The 14,666-nt window shown below is 47.2% G+C and overlaps 42 non-coding genes across 42 annotated transcripts; all 42 read left to right on the forward strand.

Moving 5' to 3' along the window:
• The first annotated feature begins 188 nt into the window (after window positions 1-188).
• LOC145139184 (5S ribosomal RNA) lies at window positions 189-307 on the forward strand. The gene has a single exon (XR_013721848.1). It is a non-coding gene; the product is annotated as a 5S ribosomal RNA (ribosomal RNA).
• Window positions 308-536: 229 nt separating this feature from the next.
• LOC145140640 (5S ribosomal RNA) lies at window positions 537-655 on the forward strand. Its single transcript, XR_013722225.1, has one exon. It is a non-coding gene; the product is annotated as a 5S ribosomal RNA (ribosomal RNA).
• A 229-nt stretch (window positions 656-884) lies between these two features.
• On the forward strand, window positions 885-1,003 carry LOC145139190 (5S ribosomal RNA). The gene has a single exon (XR_013721849.1). It is a non-coding gene; the product is annotated as a 5S ribosomal RNA (ribosomal RNA).
• A 230-nt stretch (window positions 1,004-1,233) lies between these two features.
• Window positions 1,234-1,352, forward strand: LOC145152873 (5S ribosomal RNA). Its single transcript, XR_013733395.1, has one exon. It is a non-coding gene; the product is annotated as a 5S ribosomal RNA (ribosomal RNA).
• Window positions 1,353-1,580: 228 nt separating this feature from the next.
• LOC145154835 (5S ribosomal RNA) lies at window positions 1,581-1,699 on the forward strand. The gene has a single exon (XR_013735299.1). It is a non-coding gene; the product is annotated as a 5S ribosomal RNA (ribosomal RNA).
• A 229-nt stretch (window positions 1,700-1,928) lies between these two features.
• LOC145152885 (5S ribosomal RNA) lies at window positions 1,929-2,047 on the forward strand. The gene has a single exon (XR_013733406.1). It is a non-coding gene; the product is annotated as a 5S ribosomal RNA (ribosomal RNA).
• A 230-nt stretch (window positions 2,048-2,277) lies between these two features.
• LOC145153353 (5S ribosomal RNA) lies at window positions 2,278-2,396 on the forward strand. The gene has a single exon (XR_013733867.1). It is a non-coding gene; the product is annotated as a 5S ribosomal RNA (ribosomal RNA).
• Window positions 2,397-2,622: 226 nt separating this feature from the next.
• On the forward strand, window positions 2,623-2,741 carry LOC145152737 (5S ribosomal RNA). Its single transcript, XR_013733261.1, has one exon. It is a non-coding gene; the product is annotated as a 5S ribosomal RNA (ribosomal RNA).
• Window positions 2,742-2,970: 229 nt separating this feature from the next.
• On the forward strand, window positions 2,971-3,089 carry LOC145142158 (5S ribosomal RNA). The gene has a single exon (XR_013723244.1). It is a non-coding gene; the product is annotated as a 5S ribosomal RNA (ribosomal RNA).
• A 231-nt stretch (window positions 3,090-3,320) lies between these two features.
• LOC145152896 (5S ribosomal RNA) lies at window positions 3,321-3,439 on the forward strand. The gene has a single exon (XR_013733418.1). It is a non-coding gene; the product is annotated as a 5S ribosomal RNA (ribosomal RNA).
• A 229-nt stretch (window positions 3,440-3,668) lies between these two features.
• Window positions 3,669-3,787, forward strand: LOC145154836 (5S ribosomal RNA). Its single transcript, XR_013735300.1, has one exon. It is a non-coding gene; the product is annotated as a 5S ribosomal RNA (ribosomal RNA).
• Window positions 3,788-4,018: 231 nt separating this feature from the next.
• LOC145136962 (5S ribosomal RNA) lies at window positions 4,019-4,137 on the forward strand. The gene has a single exon (XR_013720818.1). It is a non-coding gene; the product is annotated as a 5S ribosomal RNA (ribosomal RNA).
• A 231-nt stretch (window positions 4,138-4,368) lies between these two features.
• LOC145139194 (5S ribosomal RNA) lies at window positions 4,369-4,487 on the forward strand. Its single transcript, XR_013721850.1, has one exon. It is a non-coding gene; the product is annotated as a 5S ribosomal RNA (ribosomal RNA).
• A 229-nt stretch (window positions 4,488-4,716) lies between these two features.
• Window positions 4,717-4,835, forward strand: LOC145153354 (5S ribosomal RNA). The gene has a single exon (XR_013733868.1). It is a non-coding gene; the product is annotated as a 5S ribosomal RNA (ribosomal RNA).
• A 226-nt stretch (window positions 4,836-5,061) lies between these two features.
• LOC145152738 (5S ribosomal RNA) lies at window positions 5,062-5,180 on the forward strand. Its single transcript, XR_013733262.1, has one exon. It is a non-coding gene; the product is annotated as a 5S ribosomal RNA (ribosomal RNA).
• A 229-nt stretch (window positions 5,181-5,409) lies between these two features.
• Window positions 5,410-5,528, forward strand: LOC145139197 (5S ribosomal RNA). Its single transcript, XR_013721851.1, has one exon. It is a non-coding gene; the product is annotated as a 5S ribosomal RNA (ribosomal RNA).
• A 229-nt stretch (window positions 5,529-5,757) lies between these two features.
• On the forward strand, window positions 5,758-5,876 carry LOC145152908 (5S ribosomal RNA). The gene has a single exon (XR_013733430.1). It is a non-coding gene; the product is annotated as a 5S ribosomal RNA (ribosomal RNA).
• A 229-nt stretch (window positions 5,877-6,105) lies between these two features.
• On the forward strand, window positions 6,106-6,224 carry LOC145139201 (5S ribosomal RNA). Its single transcript, XR_013721852.1, has one exon. It is a non-coding gene; the product is annotated as a 5S ribosomal RNA (ribosomal RNA).
• A 230-nt stretch (window positions 6,225-6,454) lies between these two features.
• LOC145152919 (5S ribosomal RNA) lies at window positions 6,455-6,573 on the forward strand. The gene has a single exon (XR_013733443.1). It is a non-coding gene; the product is annotated as a 5S ribosomal RNA (ribosomal RNA).
• A 228-nt stretch (window positions 6,574-6,801) lies between these two features.
• On the forward strand, window positions 6,802-6,920 carry LOC145154837 (5S ribosomal RNA). Its single transcript, XR_013735301.1, has one exon. It is a non-coding gene; the product is annotated as a 5S ribosomal RNA (ribosomal RNA).
• A 229-nt stretch (window positions 6,921-7,149) lies between these two features.
• On the forward strand, window positions 7,150-7,268 carry LOC145136967 (5S ribosomal RNA). Its single transcript, XR_013720819.1, has one exon. It is a non-coding gene; the product is annotated as a 5S ribosomal RNA (ribosomal RNA).
• Window positions 7,269-7,498: 230 nt separating this feature from the next.
• Window positions 7,499-7,617, forward strand: LOC145153355 (5S ribosomal RNA). The gene has a single exon (XR_013733869.1). It is a non-coding gene; the product is annotated as a 5S ribosomal RNA (ribosomal RNA).
• Window positions 7,618-7,843: 226 nt separating this feature from the next.
• On the forward strand, window positions 7,844-7,962 carry LOC145152740 (5S ribosomal RNA). The gene has a single exon (XR_013733263.1). It is a non-coding gene; the product is annotated as a 5S ribosomal RNA (ribosomal RNA).
• Window positions 7,963-8,190: 228 nt separating this feature from the next.
• LOC145139205 (5S ribosomal RNA) lies at window positions 8,191-8,309 on the forward strand. Its single transcript, XR_013721853.1, has one exon. It is a non-coding gene; the product is annotated as a 5S ribosomal RNA (ribosomal RNA).
• A 231-nt stretch (window positions 8,310-8,540) lies between these two features.
• LOC145154436 (5S ribosomal RNA) lies at window positions 8,541-8,659 on the forward strand. Its single transcript, XR_013734907.1, has one exon. It is a non-coding gene; the product is annotated as a 5S ribosomal RNA (ribosomal RNA).
• A 229-nt stretch (window positions 8,660-8,888) lies between these two features.
• Window positions 8,889-9,006, forward strand: LOC145147936 (5S ribosomal RNA). Its single transcript, XR_013728836.1, has one exon. It is a non-coding gene; the product is annotated as a 5S ribosomal RNA (ribosomal RNA).
• Window positions 9,007-9,232: 226 nt separating this feature from the next.
• On the forward strand, window positions 9,233-9,351 carry LOC145152741 (5S ribosomal RNA). Its single transcript, XR_013733264.1, has one exon. It is a non-coding gene; the product is annotated as a 5S ribosomal RNA (ribosomal RNA).
• Window positions 9,352-9,579: 228 nt separating this feature from the next.
• On the forward strand, window positions 9,580-9,698 carry LOC145153356 (5S ribosomal RNA). The gene has a single exon (XR_013733870.1). It is a non-coding gene; the product is annotated as a 5S ribosomal RNA (ribosomal RNA).
• A 225-nt stretch (window positions 9,699-9,923) lies between these two features.
• LOC145154192 (5S ribosomal RNA) lies at window positions 9,924-10,042 on the forward strand. The gene has a single exon (XR_013734677.1). It is a non-coding gene; the product is annotated as a 5S ribosomal RNA (ribosomal RNA).
• Window positions 10,043-10,271: 229 nt separating this feature from the next.
• On the forward strand, window positions 10,272-10,390 carry LOC145153357 (5S ribosomal RNA). Its single transcript, XR_013733871.1, has one exon. It is a non-coding gene; the product is annotated as a 5S ribosomal RNA (ribosomal RNA).
• A 231-nt stretch (window positions 10,391-10,621) lies between these two features.
• On the forward strand, window positions 10,622-10,740 carry LOC145155174 (5S ribosomal RNA). Its single transcript, XR_013735628.1, has one exon. It is a non-coding gene; the product is annotated as a 5S ribosomal RNA (ribosomal RNA).
• A 228-nt stretch (window positions 10,741-10,968) lies between these two features.
• On the forward strand, window positions 10,969-11,087 carry LOC145152931 (5S ribosomal RNA). Its single transcript, XR_013733454.1, has one exon. It is a non-coding gene; the product is annotated as a 5S ribosomal RNA (ribosomal RNA).
• A 228-nt stretch (window positions 11,088-11,315) lies between these two features.
• Window positions 11,316-11,434, forward strand: LOC145142170 (5S ribosomal RNA). The gene has a single exon (XR_013723254.1). It is a non-coding gene; the product is annotated as a 5S ribosomal RNA (ribosomal RNA).
• A 231-nt stretch (window positions 11,435-11,665) lies between these two features.
• Window positions 11,666-11,784, forward strand: LOC145149034 (5S ribosomal RNA). The gene has a single exon (XR_013729896.1). It is a non-coding gene; the product is annotated as a 5S ribosomal RNA (ribosomal RNA).
• Window positions 11,785-12,009: 225 nt separating this feature from the next.
• On the forward strand, window positions 12,010-12,128 carry LOC145152742 (5S ribosomal RNA). The gene has a single exon (XR_013733265.1). It is a non-coding gene; the product is annotated as a 5S ribosomal RNA (ribosomal RNA).
• A 229-nt stretch (window positions 12,129-12,357) lies between these two features.
• LOC145147495 (5S ribosomal RNA) lies at window positions 12,358-12,476 on the forward strand. The gene has a single exon (XR_013728396.1). It is a non-coding gene; the product is annotated as a 5S ribosomal RNA (ribosomal RNA).
• Window positions 12,477-12,705: 229 nt separating this feature from the next.
• LOC145155611 (5S ribosomal RNA) lies at window positions 12,706-12,824 on the forward strand. Its single transcript, XR_013736042.1, has one exon. It is a non-coding gene; the product is annotated as a 5S ribosomal RNA (ribosomal RNA).
• Window positions 12,825-13,049: 225 nt separating this feature from the next.
• On the forward strand, window positions 13,050-13,168 carry LOC145146120 (5S ribosomal RNA). Its single transcript, XR_013727071.1, has one exon. It is a non-coding gene; the product is annotated as a 5S ribosomal RNA (ribosomal RNA).
• A 231-nt stretch (window positions 13,169-13,399) lies between these two features.
• LOC145147497 (5S ribosomal RNA) lies at window positions 13,400-13,518 on the forward strand. Its single transcript, XR_013728398.1, has one exon. It is a non-coding gene; the product is annotated as a 5S ribosomal RNA (ribosomal RNA).
• Window positions 13,519-13,738: 220 nt separating this feature from the next.
• On the forward strand, window positions 13,739-13,857 carry LOC145155844 (5S ribosomal RNA). The gene has a single exon (XR_013736272.1). It is a non-coding gene; the product is annotated as a 5S ribosomal RNA (ribosomal RNA).
• A 228-nt stretch (window positions 13,858-14,085) lies between these two features.
• Window positions 14,086-14,203, forward strand: LOC145142527 (5S ribosomal RNA). Its single transcript, XR_013723582.1, has one exon. It is a non-coding gene; the product is annotated as a 5S ribosomal RNA (ribosomal RNA).
• A 229-nt stretch (window positions 14,204-14,432) lies between these two features.
• On the forward strand, window positions 14,433-14,551 carry LOC145147419 (5S ribosomal RNA). The gene has a single exon (XR_013728323.1). It is a non-coding gene; the product is annotated as a 5S ribosomal RNA (ribosomal RNA).
• The last annotated feature ends 115 nt before the right edge of the window (window positions 14,552-14,666 follow it).

The following is a 14,666-nucleotide window of genomic DNA, read 5'->3' on the forward strand; positions in this document are numbered from 1 at the left end:
GGTTTTTTTTTGTTTTTTTTTTCTTTCTTGCTATTTTTATGATCGGGTGGCCTCCGCTTCATGGTTGATGGTCTTCGTATTTTTGGAACGGAGCTGATCGGTCACGTGGGTCCCACGCCTCGTGTACGAAAACAAAGGAGGTTCTGCGTCTTTTAAGACATACAAGCAATAAGCATGGATAGTATTTCGGGTGCGATCATACCAGCACTAATGCACCGGATCCCATCAGAACTTCGCAGTTAAGCGTGCTTGGGCGAGAGTAGTACTAGGATGGGTGACCCCTTGGGAAGTCCTCGTGTTGCACCCCCCTTTTTCGTTGTCCGTTTGCGTTTTTTTAGATTTTACGTGCGGTTTTTTTTTGTTTTTTTTTCTTTCTTGCTATTTCTATGCTCGGGTGGCCTTCGTTTCATGGTTCATGGTCTTCGTATTTTTGGAACGGAGCCGATCGGTCACGTGGGTCCCACGCCTCGCGTACGAAAACAAAGGAGGTTCTGCGTCTTTTAAGACATACAAGCAATAAGCATGGATAGTATTTCGGGTGCGATCATACCAGCACTAATGCACCGGATCCCATCAGAACTCCGCAGTTAAGCTTGCTTGGGCGAGAGTAGTACTAGGATGGGTGACCCCCTGGGAAGTCCTCGTGTTGCACCCCCCTTTTTCGTTGTCCGTTTGCGTTTTTTTAGATTTTACGTGCAGTTTTTTTTTGTTTTTTTTTCTTTCTTGCTGTTTCTATGCTCGGGTGGCCACCGCTTCATGGTTGATGGTTTTCGTATTTTTGGAACGGAGCCGATCGGTCACGTGGGTCCCACGCTTCGCGTACGAAAACAAAGGAGGTTCTGCGTCTTTTAAGACATAAAAGCAATAAGCATGGATAGTATTTCGGGTGCGATCATACCAGCACTAATGCACCGGATCCCATCAGAACTTCGCAGTTAAGCGTGCTTGGGCGAGAGTAGTACTAGGATGGGTGACCCCTTGGGAAGTCCTCGTGTTGCACCCCCCTTTTTCGTTGTCCGTTTGCGTTTTTTTAGATTTTACGTGCGGTTTTTTTTTTGTTTTTCTTTCTTTCTTGCTATTTCTATGCTCGGGTGGCCTTCGTTTCATGGTTCATGGTCTTCGTATTTTTGGAACGGAGCCGATCGGTCACGTGGGTCCCACGCCTCGCGTACGAAAACAAAGGAGGTTCTGCGTCTTTTAAGACATACAAGCAATAAGCATGGATAGTATTTCGGGTGCGATCATACCAGCACTAATGCACCGGATCCCATCAGAACTCCGCAGTTAAGCGTGCTTGGGCGAGAGTAGTACTAGGATGGGTGACCCCCTGGGAAGTCCTCGTGTTGCACCCCCCTTTTTCGTTGTCCGTTTGCGTTTTTTTAGATTTTACGTGCGGTTTTTTTTTGTTTTTTTTCTTTCTTGCTATTTCTATGCTCGGGTGGCCTCCGCTTCATGGTTGATGGTCTTCGTATTTTTGGAACGGAGCTGATCGGTCACGTGGGTCCCACGCCTCGCGTACGAAAACAAAGGTGGTTCTGCGTCTTTTAAGACATACAAGCAATAAGCATGGATAGTATTTCGGGTGCGATCATACCAGCACTAATTCACCGGATCCCATCAGAACTCCGCAGTTAAGCGTGCTTGGGCGAGAGTAGTACTAGGATGGGTGACCCCCTGGGAAGTCCTCGTGTTGCACCCCCCTTTTTCGTTGTCCGTTTGCGTTTTTCTAGATTTTACGTGCGGTTTTTTTTTGTTTTTTTTTCTTTCTTGCTATTTCTATGCTCGGGTGGCCTTCGTTTCATGGTTCATGGTCTTCGTATTTTTGGAACGGAGCCGATCGGTCACGTGGGTCCCACGCCTCGCGTACGAAAACAAAGGAGGTTCTGCGTCTTTTAAGACATACAAGCAATAAGCATGGATAGTATTTCGGGTGCGATCATACCAGCACTAATGCACCGGATCCCATCAGAACTCCGCAGTTAAGCGTGCTTGGGCGAGAGTAGTACTAGGATGGGTGACCCCCTGGGAAGTCCTCGTGTTGCACCCCCCTTTTTCGTTGTCCGTTTGCGTTTTTTTAGATTTTACGTGCGGTTTTTTTTTGTTTTTTTTTTCTTTCTTGCTATTTCTATGCTCGGGTGGCCTCCGCTTCATGGTTGATGGTTTTCGTATTTTTGGAACGGAGCCGATCGGTCACGTGGGTTCCACGCCTCGCGTACGAAAACAAAGGAGGTTCTGCCTCTTTTAAGACATAAAAGCAATAAGCATGGATAGTATTTCGGGTGCGATCATACCAGCACTAATGCACCGGATCCCATCAGAACTCCGCAGTTAAGCGTGCTTGGGCGAGAGTAGTACTAGGATGGGTGACCCCTTGGGAAGTCCTCGTGTTGCACCCCCGTTTTTTCGTTGTCCGTTTGCGTTTTTTTAGATTTTACGTGCGGCTTTTTTTTGTTTTTTTTTCTTGCTATTTCTATGCTCGGGTGGCCTCCGTTTCATGGTTCATGGTCTTCGTATTTTTGGAACGGAGCCGATCGGTCACGTGGGTCCCACGCCTCGCGTACGAAAACAAAGGAGGTTCTGTGTCTTTTAAGACATACAAGCAATAAGCATTGACAGTATTTCGGGTGCGATCATACCAGCACTAATGCACCGGATCCCATCAGAACTCCGCAGTTAAGCGTGCTTGGGCGAGAGTAGTACTAGGATGGGTGACCCCATGGGAAGTCCTCGTGTTGCACCCCCCTTTTTCGTTGTCCGTTTACGTTTTTTTAGATTTTACGTGCGGTTTTTTTTTGTTTTTTTTTCTTTCTTGCTATTTCTATGCTCGGGTGGCCTCCGCTTCATGGTTGATGGTCTTCGTATTTTTGGAACGGAGCTGATCGGTCACGTGGGTCCCACGCCTCGTGTACGAAAACAAAGGAGGTTCTGCGTCTTTTAAGACATACAAGCAATAAGCATGGATAGTATTTCGGGTGCGATCATACCAGCACTAATGCACCGGATCCCATCAGAACTCTGCAGTTAAGCGTGCTTGGGCGAGAGTAGTACTAGGATGGGTGACCCCCTGGGAAGTCCTCGTGTTGCACCTCCCTTTTTTCGTTGTCCGTTTGCGTTTTTTTAGATTTTACGTGCGTTTTTTTTTTGTTTTTTTTTTCTTTCTTGCTATTTCTATGCTCGGGTGGCCTCCGCTTCATGGTTGATGGTTTTCGTATTTTTGGAACGGAGCTGATCGGTCACGTGGGTCCCACGCATCGCGTACGAAAACAAAGGAGGTTCTGCGTCTTTTAAGACATACAAGCAATAAGCATGGATAGTATTTCGGGTGCGATCATACCAGCACTAATGCACCGGATCCCATCAGAACTCCGCAGTTAAGCGTGCTTGGGCGAGAGTAGTACTAGGATGGGTGACCCCCTGGGAAGTCCTCGTGTTGCACCCCCCTTTTTCGTTGTCCGTTTGCGTTTTTTTAGATTTTACGTGCGGTTTTTTTTTGTTTTTTTTTCTTTCTTGCTATTTCTATGCTCGGGTGGCCTCCGCTTCATGGTTGATGGTCTTCGTATTTTTGGAACGGAGCTGATCGGTCACGTGGGTCCCACGCCTCGCGTACGAAAACAAAGGTGGTTCTGCGTCTTTTAAGACATACAAGCAATAAGCATGGATAGTATTTCGGGTGCGATCATACCAGCACTAATTCACCGGATCCCATCAGAACTCCGCAGTTAAGCGTGCTTGGGCGAGAGTAGTACTAGGATGGGTGACCCCCTGGGAAGTCCTCGTGTTGCACCCCCCTTTTTCGTTGTCCGTTTGCGTTTTTTTAGATTTTACGTGCGGTTTTTTTTTGTTTTTTTTTTTCTTTCTTGCAATTTCTATGCTCGGGTGGCCTTCGTTTCATGGTTCATGGTCTTCGTATTTTTGGAACGGAGCCGATCGGTCACGTGGGTCCCACGCCTCGCGTACGAAAACAAAGGAGGTTCTGCGTCTTTTAAGACATACAAGCAATAAGCATGGATAGTATTTCCGGTGCGATCATACCAGCACTAATGCACCGGATCCCATCAGAACTCCGCAGTTAAGCGTGCTTGGGCGAGAGTAGTACTAGGATGGGTGACCCCCTGGGAAGTCCTCGTGTTGCACCCCCTTTTTTCGTTGTCCGTTTGCGTTTTTTTAGATTTTACGTGCGGTTTTTTTTTGTTTTTTTTTTTCTTTCTTGCTATTTCTATGCTCGGGTGGCCTCCGCTTCATGGTTGATGGTTTTCGTATTTTTGGAACGGAGCCGATCGGTCACGTGGGTTCCACGCCTCGCGTACGAAAACAAAGGAGGTTCTGCGTTTTTTAAGACATACAAGCAATAAGCATGGATAGTATTTCGGGTGCGATCATACCAGCACTAATGCACCGGATCCCATCAGAACTTCGCAGTTAAGCGTGCTTGGGCGAGAGTAGTACTAGGATGGGTGACCCCTTGGGAAGTCCTCGTGTTGCACCCCCCTTTTTCGTTGTCCGTTTGCGTTTTTTTAGATTTTACGTGCGGTTTTTTTTTGTTTTTTTTTCTTTCTTGCTATTTCTATGCTCGGGTGGCCTTCGTTTCATGGTTCATGGTCTTCGTATTTTTGGAACGGAGCCGATCGGTCACGTGGGTCCCACGCCTCGCGTACGAAAACAAAGGAGGTTCTGCGTCTTTTAAGACATACAAGCAATAAGCATGGATAGTATTTCGGGTGCGATCATACCAGCACTAATGCACCGGATCCCATCAGAACTCCGCAGTTAAGCGTGCTTGGGCGAGAGTAGTACTAGGATGGGTGACCCCTTGGGAAGTCCTCGTGTTGCACCCCCGTTTTTTCGTTGTCCGTTTGCGTTTTTTTAGATTTTACGTGCGGCTTTTTTTTGTTTTTTTTTCTTGCTATTTCTATGCTCGGGTGGCCTCCGTTTCATGGTTCATGGTCTTCGTATTTTTGGAACGGAGCCGATCGGTCACGTGGGTCCCACGCCTCGCGTACGAAAACAAAGGAGGTTCTGTGTCTTTTAAGACATACAAGCAATAAGCATGGACAGTATTTCGGGTGCGATCATACCAGCACTAATGCACCGGATCCCATCAGAACTCCGCAGTTAAGCGTGCTTGGGCGAGAGTAGTACTAGGATGGGTGACCCCATGGGAAGTCCTCGTGTTGCACCCCCTTTTTCGTTGTCCGTTTGCGTTTTTTTAGATTTTACGTGCGGTTTTTTTTTGTTTTTTTTTTCTTTCTTGCTATTTTTATGATCGGGTGGCCTCCGCTTCATGGTTGATGGTCTTCGTATTTTTGGAACGGAGCTGATCGGTCACGTGGGTCCCACGCCTCGTGTACGAAAACAAAGGAGGTTCTGCGTCTTTTAAGACATACAAGCAATAAGCATGGATAGTATTTCGGGTGCGATCATACCAGCACTAATGCACCGGATCCCATCAGAACTTCGCAGTTAAGCGTGCTTGGGCGAGAGTAGTACTAGGATGGGTGACCCCTTGGGAAGTCCTCGTGTTGCACCCCCCTTTTTCGTTGTCCGTTTGCGTTTTTTTAGATTTTACGTGCGGTTTTTTTTTGTTTTTTTTTCTTTCTTGCTATTTCTATGCTCGGGTGGCCTTCGTTTCATGGTTCATGGTCTTCGTATTTTTGGAACGGAGCCGATCGGTCACGTGGGTCCCACGCCTCGCGTACGAAAACAAAGGAGGTTCTGCGTCTTTTAAGACATACAAGCAATAAGCATGGATAGTATTTCGGGTGCGATCATACCAGCACTAATGCACCGGATCCCATCAGAACTCCGCAGTTAAGCGTGCTTGGGCGAGAGTAGTACTAGGATGGGTGACCCCCTGGGAAGTCCTCGTGTTGCACCCCCCTTTTTCGTTGTCCGTTTGCGTTTTTTTAGATTTTACGTGCAGTTTTTTTTTGTTTTTTTTTCTTTCTTGCTGTTTCTATGCTCGGGTGGCCACCGCTTCATGGTTGATGGTTTTCGTATTTTTGGAACGGAGCCGATCGGTCACGTGGGTCCCACGCTTCGCGTACGAAAACAAAGGAGGTTCTGCGTCTTTTAAGACATAAAAGCAATAAGCATGGATAGTATTTCGGGTGCGATCATACCAGCACTAATGCACCGGATCCCATCAGAACTTCGCAGTTAAGCGTGCTTGGGCGAGAGTAGTACTAGGATGGGTGACCCCTTGGGAAGTCCTCGTGTTGCACCCCCCTTTTTCGTTGTCCGTTTGCGTTTTTTTAGATTTTACGTGCGGTTTTTTTTTTGTTTTTCTTTCTTTCTTGCTATTTCTATGCTCGGGTGGCCTTCGTTTCATGGTTCATGGTCTTCGTATTTTTGGAACGGAGCCGATCGGTCACGTGGGTCCCACGCCTCGCGTACGAAAACAAAGGAGGTTCTGCGTCTTTTAAGACATACAAGCAATAAGCATGGATAGTATTTCGGGTGCGATCATACCAGCACTAATGCACCGGATCCCATCAGAACTCCGCAGTTAAGCGTGCTTGGGCGAGAGTAGTACTAGGATGGGTGACCCCCTGGGAAGTCCTCGTGTTGCACCCCCCTTTTTCGTTGTCCGTTTGCGTTTTTTTAGATTTTACGTGCGGTTTTTTTTTGTTTTTTTTCTTTCTTGCTATTTCTATGCTCGGGTGGCCTCCGCTTCATGGTTGATGGTCTTCGTATTTTTGGAACGGAGCTGATCGGTCACGTGGGTCCCACGCCTCGCGTACGAAAACAAAGGTGGTTCTGCGTCTTTTAAGACATACAAGCAATAAGCATGGATAGTATTTCGGGTGCGATCATACCAGCACTAATTCACCGGATCCCATCAGAACTCCGCAGTTAAGCGTGCTTGGGCGAGAGTAGTACTAGGATGGGTGACCCCCTGGGAAGTCCTCGTGTTGCACCCCCCTTTTTCGTTGTCCGTTTGCGTTTTTTTAGATTTTACGTGCGGTTTTTTTTTGTTTTTTTTTCTTTCTTGCTATTTCTATGCTCGGGTGGCCTTCGTTTCATGGTTCATGGTCTTCGTATTTTTGGAACGGAGCCGATCGGTCACGTGGGTCCCACGCCTCGCGTACGAAAACAAAGGAGGTTCTGCGTCTTTTAAGACATACAAGCAATAAGCATGGATAGTATTTCCGGTGCGATCATACCAGCACTAATGCACCGGATCCCATCAGAACTCCGCAGTTAAGCGTGCTTGGGCGAGAGTAGTACTAGGATGGGTGACCCCCTGGGAAGTCCTCGTGTTGCACCCCCTTTTTTCGTTGTCCGTTTGCGTTTTTTTAGATTTTACGTGCGGTTTTTTTTTGTTTTTTTTTTCTTTCTTGCTATTTCTATGCTCGGGTGGCCTCCGCTTCATGGTTGATGGTTTTCGTATTTTTGGAACGGAGCCGATCGGTCACGTGGGTTCCACGCCTCGCGTACGAAAACAAAGGAGGTTCTGCCTCTTTTAAGACATAAAAGCAATAAGCATGGATAGTATTTCGGGTGCGATCATACCAGCACTAATGCACCGGATCCCATCAGAACTCCGCAGTTAAGCGTGCTTGGGCGAGAGTAGTACTAGGATGGGTGACCCCTTGGGAAGTCCTCGTGTTGCACCCCCGTTTTTTCGTTGTCCGTTTGCGTTTTTTTAGATTTTACGTGCGGCTTTTTTTTGTTTTTTTTTCTTGCTATTTCTATGCTCGGGTGGCCTCCGTTTCATGGTTCATGGTCTTCGTATTTTTGGAACGGAGCCGATCGGTCACGTGGGTCCCACGCCTCGCGTACGAAAACAAAGGAGGTTCTGTGTCTTTTAAGACATACAAGCAATAAGCATTGACAGTATTTCGGGTGCGATCATACCAGCACTAATGCACCGGATCCCATCAGAACTCCGCAGTTAAGCGTGCTTGGGCGAGAGTAGTACTAGGATGGGTGACCCCATGGGAAGTCCTCGTGTTGCACCCCCTTTTTCGTTGTCCGTTTGCGTTTTTTTAGATTTTACGTGCGGTTTTTTTTTGTTTTTTTTTCTTTCTTGCTATTTTTATGATCGGGTGGCCTCCGCTTCATGGTTGATGGTCTTCGTATTTTTGGAACGGAGCTGATCGGTCACGTGGGTCCCACGCCTCGTGTACGAAAACAAAGGAGGTTCTGCGTCTTTTAAGACATACAAGCAATAAGCATGGATAGTATTTCGGGTGCGATCATACCAGCACTAATGCACCGGATCCCATCAGAACTTCGCAGTTAAGCGTGCTTGGGCGAGAGTAGTACTAGGATGGGTGACCCCTTGGGAAGTCCTCGTGTTGCACCCCCCTTTTTCGTTGTCCGTTTGCGTTTTTTTAGATTTTACGTGCGGTTTTTTTTTGTTTTTTTTTTTCTTTCTTGCTATTTCTATGCTCGGGTGGCCTTCGTTTCATGGTTCATGGTCTTCGTATTTTTGGAACGGAGCCGATCGGTCACGTGGGTCCCACGCCTCGCGTACGAAAACAAAGGAGGTTCTGCGTCTTTTAAGACATACAAGCAATAAGCATGGATAGTATTTTGGGTGCGATCATACCAGCACTAATGCACCGGATCCCATCAGAACTCCGCAGTTAAGCGTGCTTGGGCGAGAGTAGTACTAGGATGGGTGACCCCCTGGGAAGTCCTCGTGTTGCACCCGCCTTTTTCGTTGTCCGTTTGCGTTTTTTTAGATTTTACGTGCAGTTTTTTTTTGTTTTTTTTTCTTTCTTGCTGTTTCTATGCTCGGGTGGCCACCGCTTCATGGTTGATGGTTTTCGTATTTTTGGAACGGAGCCGATCGGTCACGTGGGTCCCACGCTTCGCGTACGAAAACAAAGGAGGTTCTGCGTCTTTTAAGACATAAAAACAATAAGCATGGATAGTATTTCGGGTGCGATCATACCAACACTAATGCACCGGATCCCATCAGAACTCCGCAGTTAAGCGTGCTTGGGCGAGAGTAGTACTAGGATGGGTGACCCCTGGGAAGTCCTCGTGTTGCACCCCCGTTTTTTCGTTGTCCGTTTGCGTTTTTTTAGATTTTACGTGCGGTTTTTTTTTGTTTTTTTTTCTTGCTATTTCTATGCTCGGGTGGCCTCCGTTTCATGGTTCATGGTCTTCGTATTTTTGGAACGGAGCCGATCGGTCACGTGGATCCCACGCCTCGCGTACGAAAACAAAGGAGGTTCTGTGTCTTTTAAGACATACAAGCAATAAGCATGGACAGTATTTCGGGTGCGATCATACCAGCACTAATGCACCGGATCCCATCAGAACTCCGCAGTTAAGCGTGCTTGGGCGAGAGTAGTACTAGGATGGGTGACCCCATGGGAAGTCCTCGTGTTGCACCCCCTTTTTCGTTGTCCGTTTGCGTTTTTTTAGATTTTACGTGCGGTTTTTTTTGTTTTTTTTTTCTTTCTTGCTATTTTTATGATCGGGTGGCCTCCGCTTCATGGTTGATGGTCTTCGTATTTTTGGAACGGAGCTGATCGGTCACGTGGGTCCCACGCCTCGTGTACGAAAACAAAAGAGGTTCTGCGTCTTTTAAGACATACAAGCAATAAGCATGGATAGTATTTCGGGTGCGATCATACCAGCACTAATGCACCGGATCCCATCAGAACTCCGCAGTTAAGCGTGCTTGGGCGAGAGTAGTACTAGGATGGGTGACCCCTTGGGAAGTCCTCGTGTTGCACCCCCCTTTTTCGTTGTCCGTTTGCGTTTTTTTAGATTTTAAGCGCGGTTTTTTTTTGTTTTTTTTTCTTGCTATTTCTATGCTCGGGTGGCCTCCGTTTCATGGTTCATGGTCTTCGTATTTTTGGAACGGAGCCGATCGGTCACGTGGATCCCACGCCTCGCGTACGAAAACAAAGGAGGTTCTGTGTCTTTTAAGACATACAAGCAATAAGCATGGACAGTATTTCGGGTGCGATCATACCAGCACTAATGCACCGGATCCCATCAGAACTCCGCAGTTAAGCGTGCATGGGCGAGAGTAGTACTAGGATGGGTGACCCCCTGGGAAGTCCTCGTGTTGCACCCCCCTTTTTCGTTGTCCGTTTGCGTTTTTTTAGATTTTACGTGCAGTTTTTTTTTGTTTTTTTTTCTTTCTTGCTATTTCTATGCTCGGGTGGCCTCCGCTTCATGGTTGATGGTTTTCGTATTTTTGGAACGGAGCCGATCGGTCACGTGGGTTCCACGCCTCGCGTACGAAAACAAAGGAGGTTCTGCGTCTTTTAAGACATAAAAGCAATAAGCATGGATAGTATTTCGGGTGCGATCATACCAGCACTAATGCACCGGATCCCATCAGAACTCCGCAGTTAAGCGTGCTTGGGCGAGAGTAGTACTAGGATGGGTGACCCCTTGGGAAGTCCTCGTGTTGCACCCCCCTTTTTTCGTTGTCCGTTTGCGTTTTTTTAGATTTTACGTGTGGTTTTTTTTTTGTTTTTTTTTCTTTCTTGCTATTTCTATGCTCGGGTGGCCTTCGTTTCATGGTTCATGGTCTTCGTATTTTTGGAACGGAGCCGATCGGTCACGTGGGTCCCACGCCTCGCGTACGAAAACAAAGGAGGTTCTGCGTCTTTTAAGACATACAAGCAATAAGCATGGATAGTATTTCAGGTGCGATCATACCAGCACTAATGCACCGGATCCCATCAGAACTCCGCAGTTAAGCGTGCTTGGGCGAGAGTAGTACTAGGATGGGTGACCCCCTGGGAAGTCCTCGTGTTGCACCCCCCTTTTTCGTTGTCCGTTTGCGTTTTTTTAGATTTTACGTGCAGTTTTTTTTGTTTTTTTTTCTTTCTTGCTGTTTCTATGCTCGGATGGCCTCCGCTTCATGGTTGATGGTTTTCGTATTTTTGGAACGGAGCCGATCGGTCACGTGGGTTCCACGCCTCGCGTACGAAAACAAAGGAGGTTCTGCGTCTTTTAAGACATAAAAGCAATAAGCATGGATAGTATTTTGGGTGCGATCATACCAGCACTAATGCACCGGATCCCATCAGAACTCCGCAGTTAAGCGTGCTTGGGCGAGAGTAGTACTAGGATGGGTGACCCCCTGGGAAGTCCTCGTGTTGCACCCCCTTTTTCGTTGTCCATTTGCGTTTTTTTAGATTTTACGTGCAGTTTCTTTTTTTTTTTTTTTCTTTCTTGCTGTTTCTATGCTCGGGTGGCCTCCGTTTCATGGTTGATGGTTTTCGTATTTTTGGAACGGAGCCGATCGGTCACGTGGGTTCCACGCCTCGCGTACGAAAACAAAGGAGGTTCTGCGTCTTTTAAGACATAAAAGCAATAAACATGGATAGCATTTCGGGTGCGATCATACCAGCACTAATGCACCGGATCCCATCAGAACTCTGCAGTTAAGCGTGCTTGGGCGAGAGTAGTACTAGGATGGGTGACCCCCTGGGAAGTCCTCGTGTTGCACCTCCTTTTTTTCGTTGTCCGTTTGCGTTTTTTTAGATTTTACGTGCGTTTTTTTTTTTGTTTTTTTTTCTTTCTTGCTATTTCTATGCTCGGGTGGCCTCCGCTTCATGGTTGATGGTTTTCGTATTTTTGGAACGGAGCCGATCGGTCACGTGGGTCCCACGCCTCGCGTACGAAAACAAAGGAGGTTCTGCGTCTTTTAAGACATAAAATCAATAAGCATGGATAGTATTTCGGGTGCGATCATACCAGCACTAATGCACCGGATCCCATCAGAATTCCGCAGTTAATCGTGCTTGGGCGAGAGTAGTACTAGGATGGGTGACCCCCTGGTAAGTCCTCGTGTTGCACCCCCGTTTTTTGTTGTCCGTTTGCGTTTTTTTAGATTTTACGTGCGGTTTTTTTTTGTTTTTTTTTCTTGCTATTTCTATGCTCGGGTGGCCTCCGTTTCATGGTTCATGGTCTTCGTATTTTTGGAACGGAGCCGATCGGTCACGTGGATCCCACGCCTCGCGTACGAAAACAAAGGAGGTTCTGTGTCTTTTAAGACATACAAGCAATAAGCATGGACAGTATTTCGGGTGCGATCATACCAGCACTAATGCACCGGATCCCATCAGAACTCCGCAGTTAAGCGTGCTTGGGCGAGAGTAGTACTAGGATGGGTGACCCCATGGGAAGTCCTCGTGTTGCACCCCCTTTTTCGTTGTCCGTTTGCGTTTTTTTAGATTTTACGTGCGGTTTTTTTTTTGTTTTTTTTTCTTTCTTGCTATTTTTATGATCGGGTGGCCTCCGCTTCATGGTTGATGGTCTTCGTATTTTTGGAACGGAGCTGATCGGTCACGTGGGTCCCACGCCTCGTGTACGAAAACAAAGGAGGTTCTGCGTCTTTTAAGACATACAAGCAATAAGCATGGATAGTATTTCGGGTGCGATCATACCAGCACTAATGCACCGGATCCCATCAGAATTCCGCAGTTAATCGTGCGTGGGCGAGAGTAGTACTAGGATGGGTGACCCCCTGGGAAGTCCTCGTGTTGCACCCCCCTTTTTCGTTGTCCGTTTGCGTTTTTTTAGATTTTTCGTGCAGTTTTTTTTTGTTTTTTCTTCTTTCTTGCTGTTTCTATGCTCGGGTGGCCTCCGCTTCATGGTTGATGGTTTTCGTATTTTTGGAACGGAGCCGATCGGTCACGTGGGTTCCACGCCTCGCGTACGAAAACAAAGGAGGTTCTGCGTCTTTTAAGACATAAAAGCAATAAGCATGGATAGTATTTTGGGTGCGATCATACCAGCACTAATGCACCGGATCCCATCAGAACTCCGCAGTTAAGCGTGCTTGGGCGAGGGTAGTACTAGGATGGGTGACCCCCTGGAAAGTCCTCGTGTTGCACCCCCCTTTTTCGTTGTCCATTTGCGTTTTTTTAGATTTTACGTGCAGTTTCTTTTTTTTTTTCTTTCTTGCTGTTTCTATGCTCGGGTGGCCTCCGTTTCATGGTTGATGGTTTTCGTATTTTTGGAACGGAGCCGATCGGTCACGTGGGTTCCACGCCTCGCGTACGAAAACAAAGGAGGTTCTGCGTCTTTTAAGACATAAAAGCAATAAACATGGATAGCATTTCGGGTGCGATCATACCAGCACTAATGCACCGGATCCCATCAGAACTCTGCAGTAAAGCGTGCTTGGGCGAGAGTAGTACTAGGATGGGTGACCCCCTGGGAAGTCCTCGTGTTGCACCTCCCTTTTTTCGTTGTCCGTTTGCGTTTTTTTAGATTTTACGTGCGTTTTTTTTTTTGTTTTTTTTTCTTTCTTGCTATTTCTATGCTCGGGTGGCCTCCGCTTCATGGTTGATGGTTTTCGTATTTTTGGAACGGAGCCGATCGGTCACGTGGGTCCCACGCCTCGCGTACGAAAACAAAGGAGGTTCTGCGTCTTTTAAGACATAAAATCAATAAGCATGGATAGTATTTCGGGTGCGATCATACCAGCACTAATGCACCGGATCCCATCAGAATTCCGCAGTTAATCGTGCGTGGGCGAGAGTAGTACTAGGATGGGTGACCCCCTGGGAAGTCCTCGTGTTGCACCCCCGTTTTTTCGTTGTCCGTTTGCGTTTTTTTAGATTTTACGTGCGGTTTTTTTTTCTTTCTTGCTATTTCTATGCTCGGGTGGCCTCCGCTTCATGGTTGATGGTTTTCGTATTTTTGGAACGGAGCCGATCGGTCACGTGGGTCCCACGCCTCGCGTACGAAAACAAAGGAGGTTCTGCGTCTTTTAAGACATAAAAGCAATAGGCATGGATAGTATTTCGGGTGCTATCATACCAGCACTAATGCACCGGATCCCATCAGAACTCCGCAGTTAAGCGTGCTTGGGCGAGAGTAGTACTAGGATGGGTGACCCCCTGGGAAGTCCTCGTGTTGCACCCCCCCCCCCTTTTTCGTTGCCCGTTTGCGTTTTTTTAGATTTTACGTGCGGTTTTTTTTGTTTTCTTTCTTGCTATTTCTATGCTCGGGTGGCCACCGCTTCATGGTTGATGGTTTTCGTATTTTTGGAACGGAGCCGATCGGTCACGTGGGTCCCACGCTTCGCATACGAAAACAAAGGAGGTTCTGTGTCTTTTAAGACATAAAAGCAATAAGCATGGATAGTATTTCGGGTGCGATCATACCAGCACTAATGCACCGGATCCCATCAGAACTCCGCAGTTAAGCGTGCTTGGGCGAGAGTAGTACTAGGATGGGTGACCCCTGGGAAGTCCACGTGTTGCACCCCCCTTTTTCGTTGTCCGTTTACGTTTTTTTAGATTTTACGTGCGGTTTTTTTTTGTTTTTTTTTCTTTCTTGCTATTTCTATGCTCGGGTGGCCTCCGCTTCATGGTTGATGGTCTTCGTATTTTTGGAACGGAGCTGATCGGTCACGTGGGTCCCACGCATCGCGTACGAAAACAAAGGAGGTTCTGCGTCTTTTAAGACATACAAGCAATAAGCATGGATAGTATTTCGGGTGCGATCATACCAGCACTAATGCACCGGATCCCATCAGAAATCCGCAGTTAAGCGTGCTTGGGCGAGAGTAGTACTAGGATGGGTGACCCCCTGGGAAGTCGTCGTGTTGCACCCCCCTTTTTCGTTGTCCGTTTGCGTTTTTTTAGATTTTACGTGCGGTTTTTTTTTGTTTTTTTTTCTTTCTTGCTATTTCTATGCTCGGGTGGCCTCCGCTTCATGGTTGATGGTCT

The sequence above is a fragment of the Lactuca virosa genome, chromosome 1, assembly GCF_052849685.1.
Source record: "Lactuca virosa cultivar CGN04683 chromosome 1, Lactuca_virosa_CGN04683_v6, whole genome shotgun sequence".
NCBI classification, from domain to species: Eukaryota; Viridiplantae; Streptophyta; class Magnoliopsida; order Asterales; family Asteraceae; genus Lactuca; species Lactuca virosa.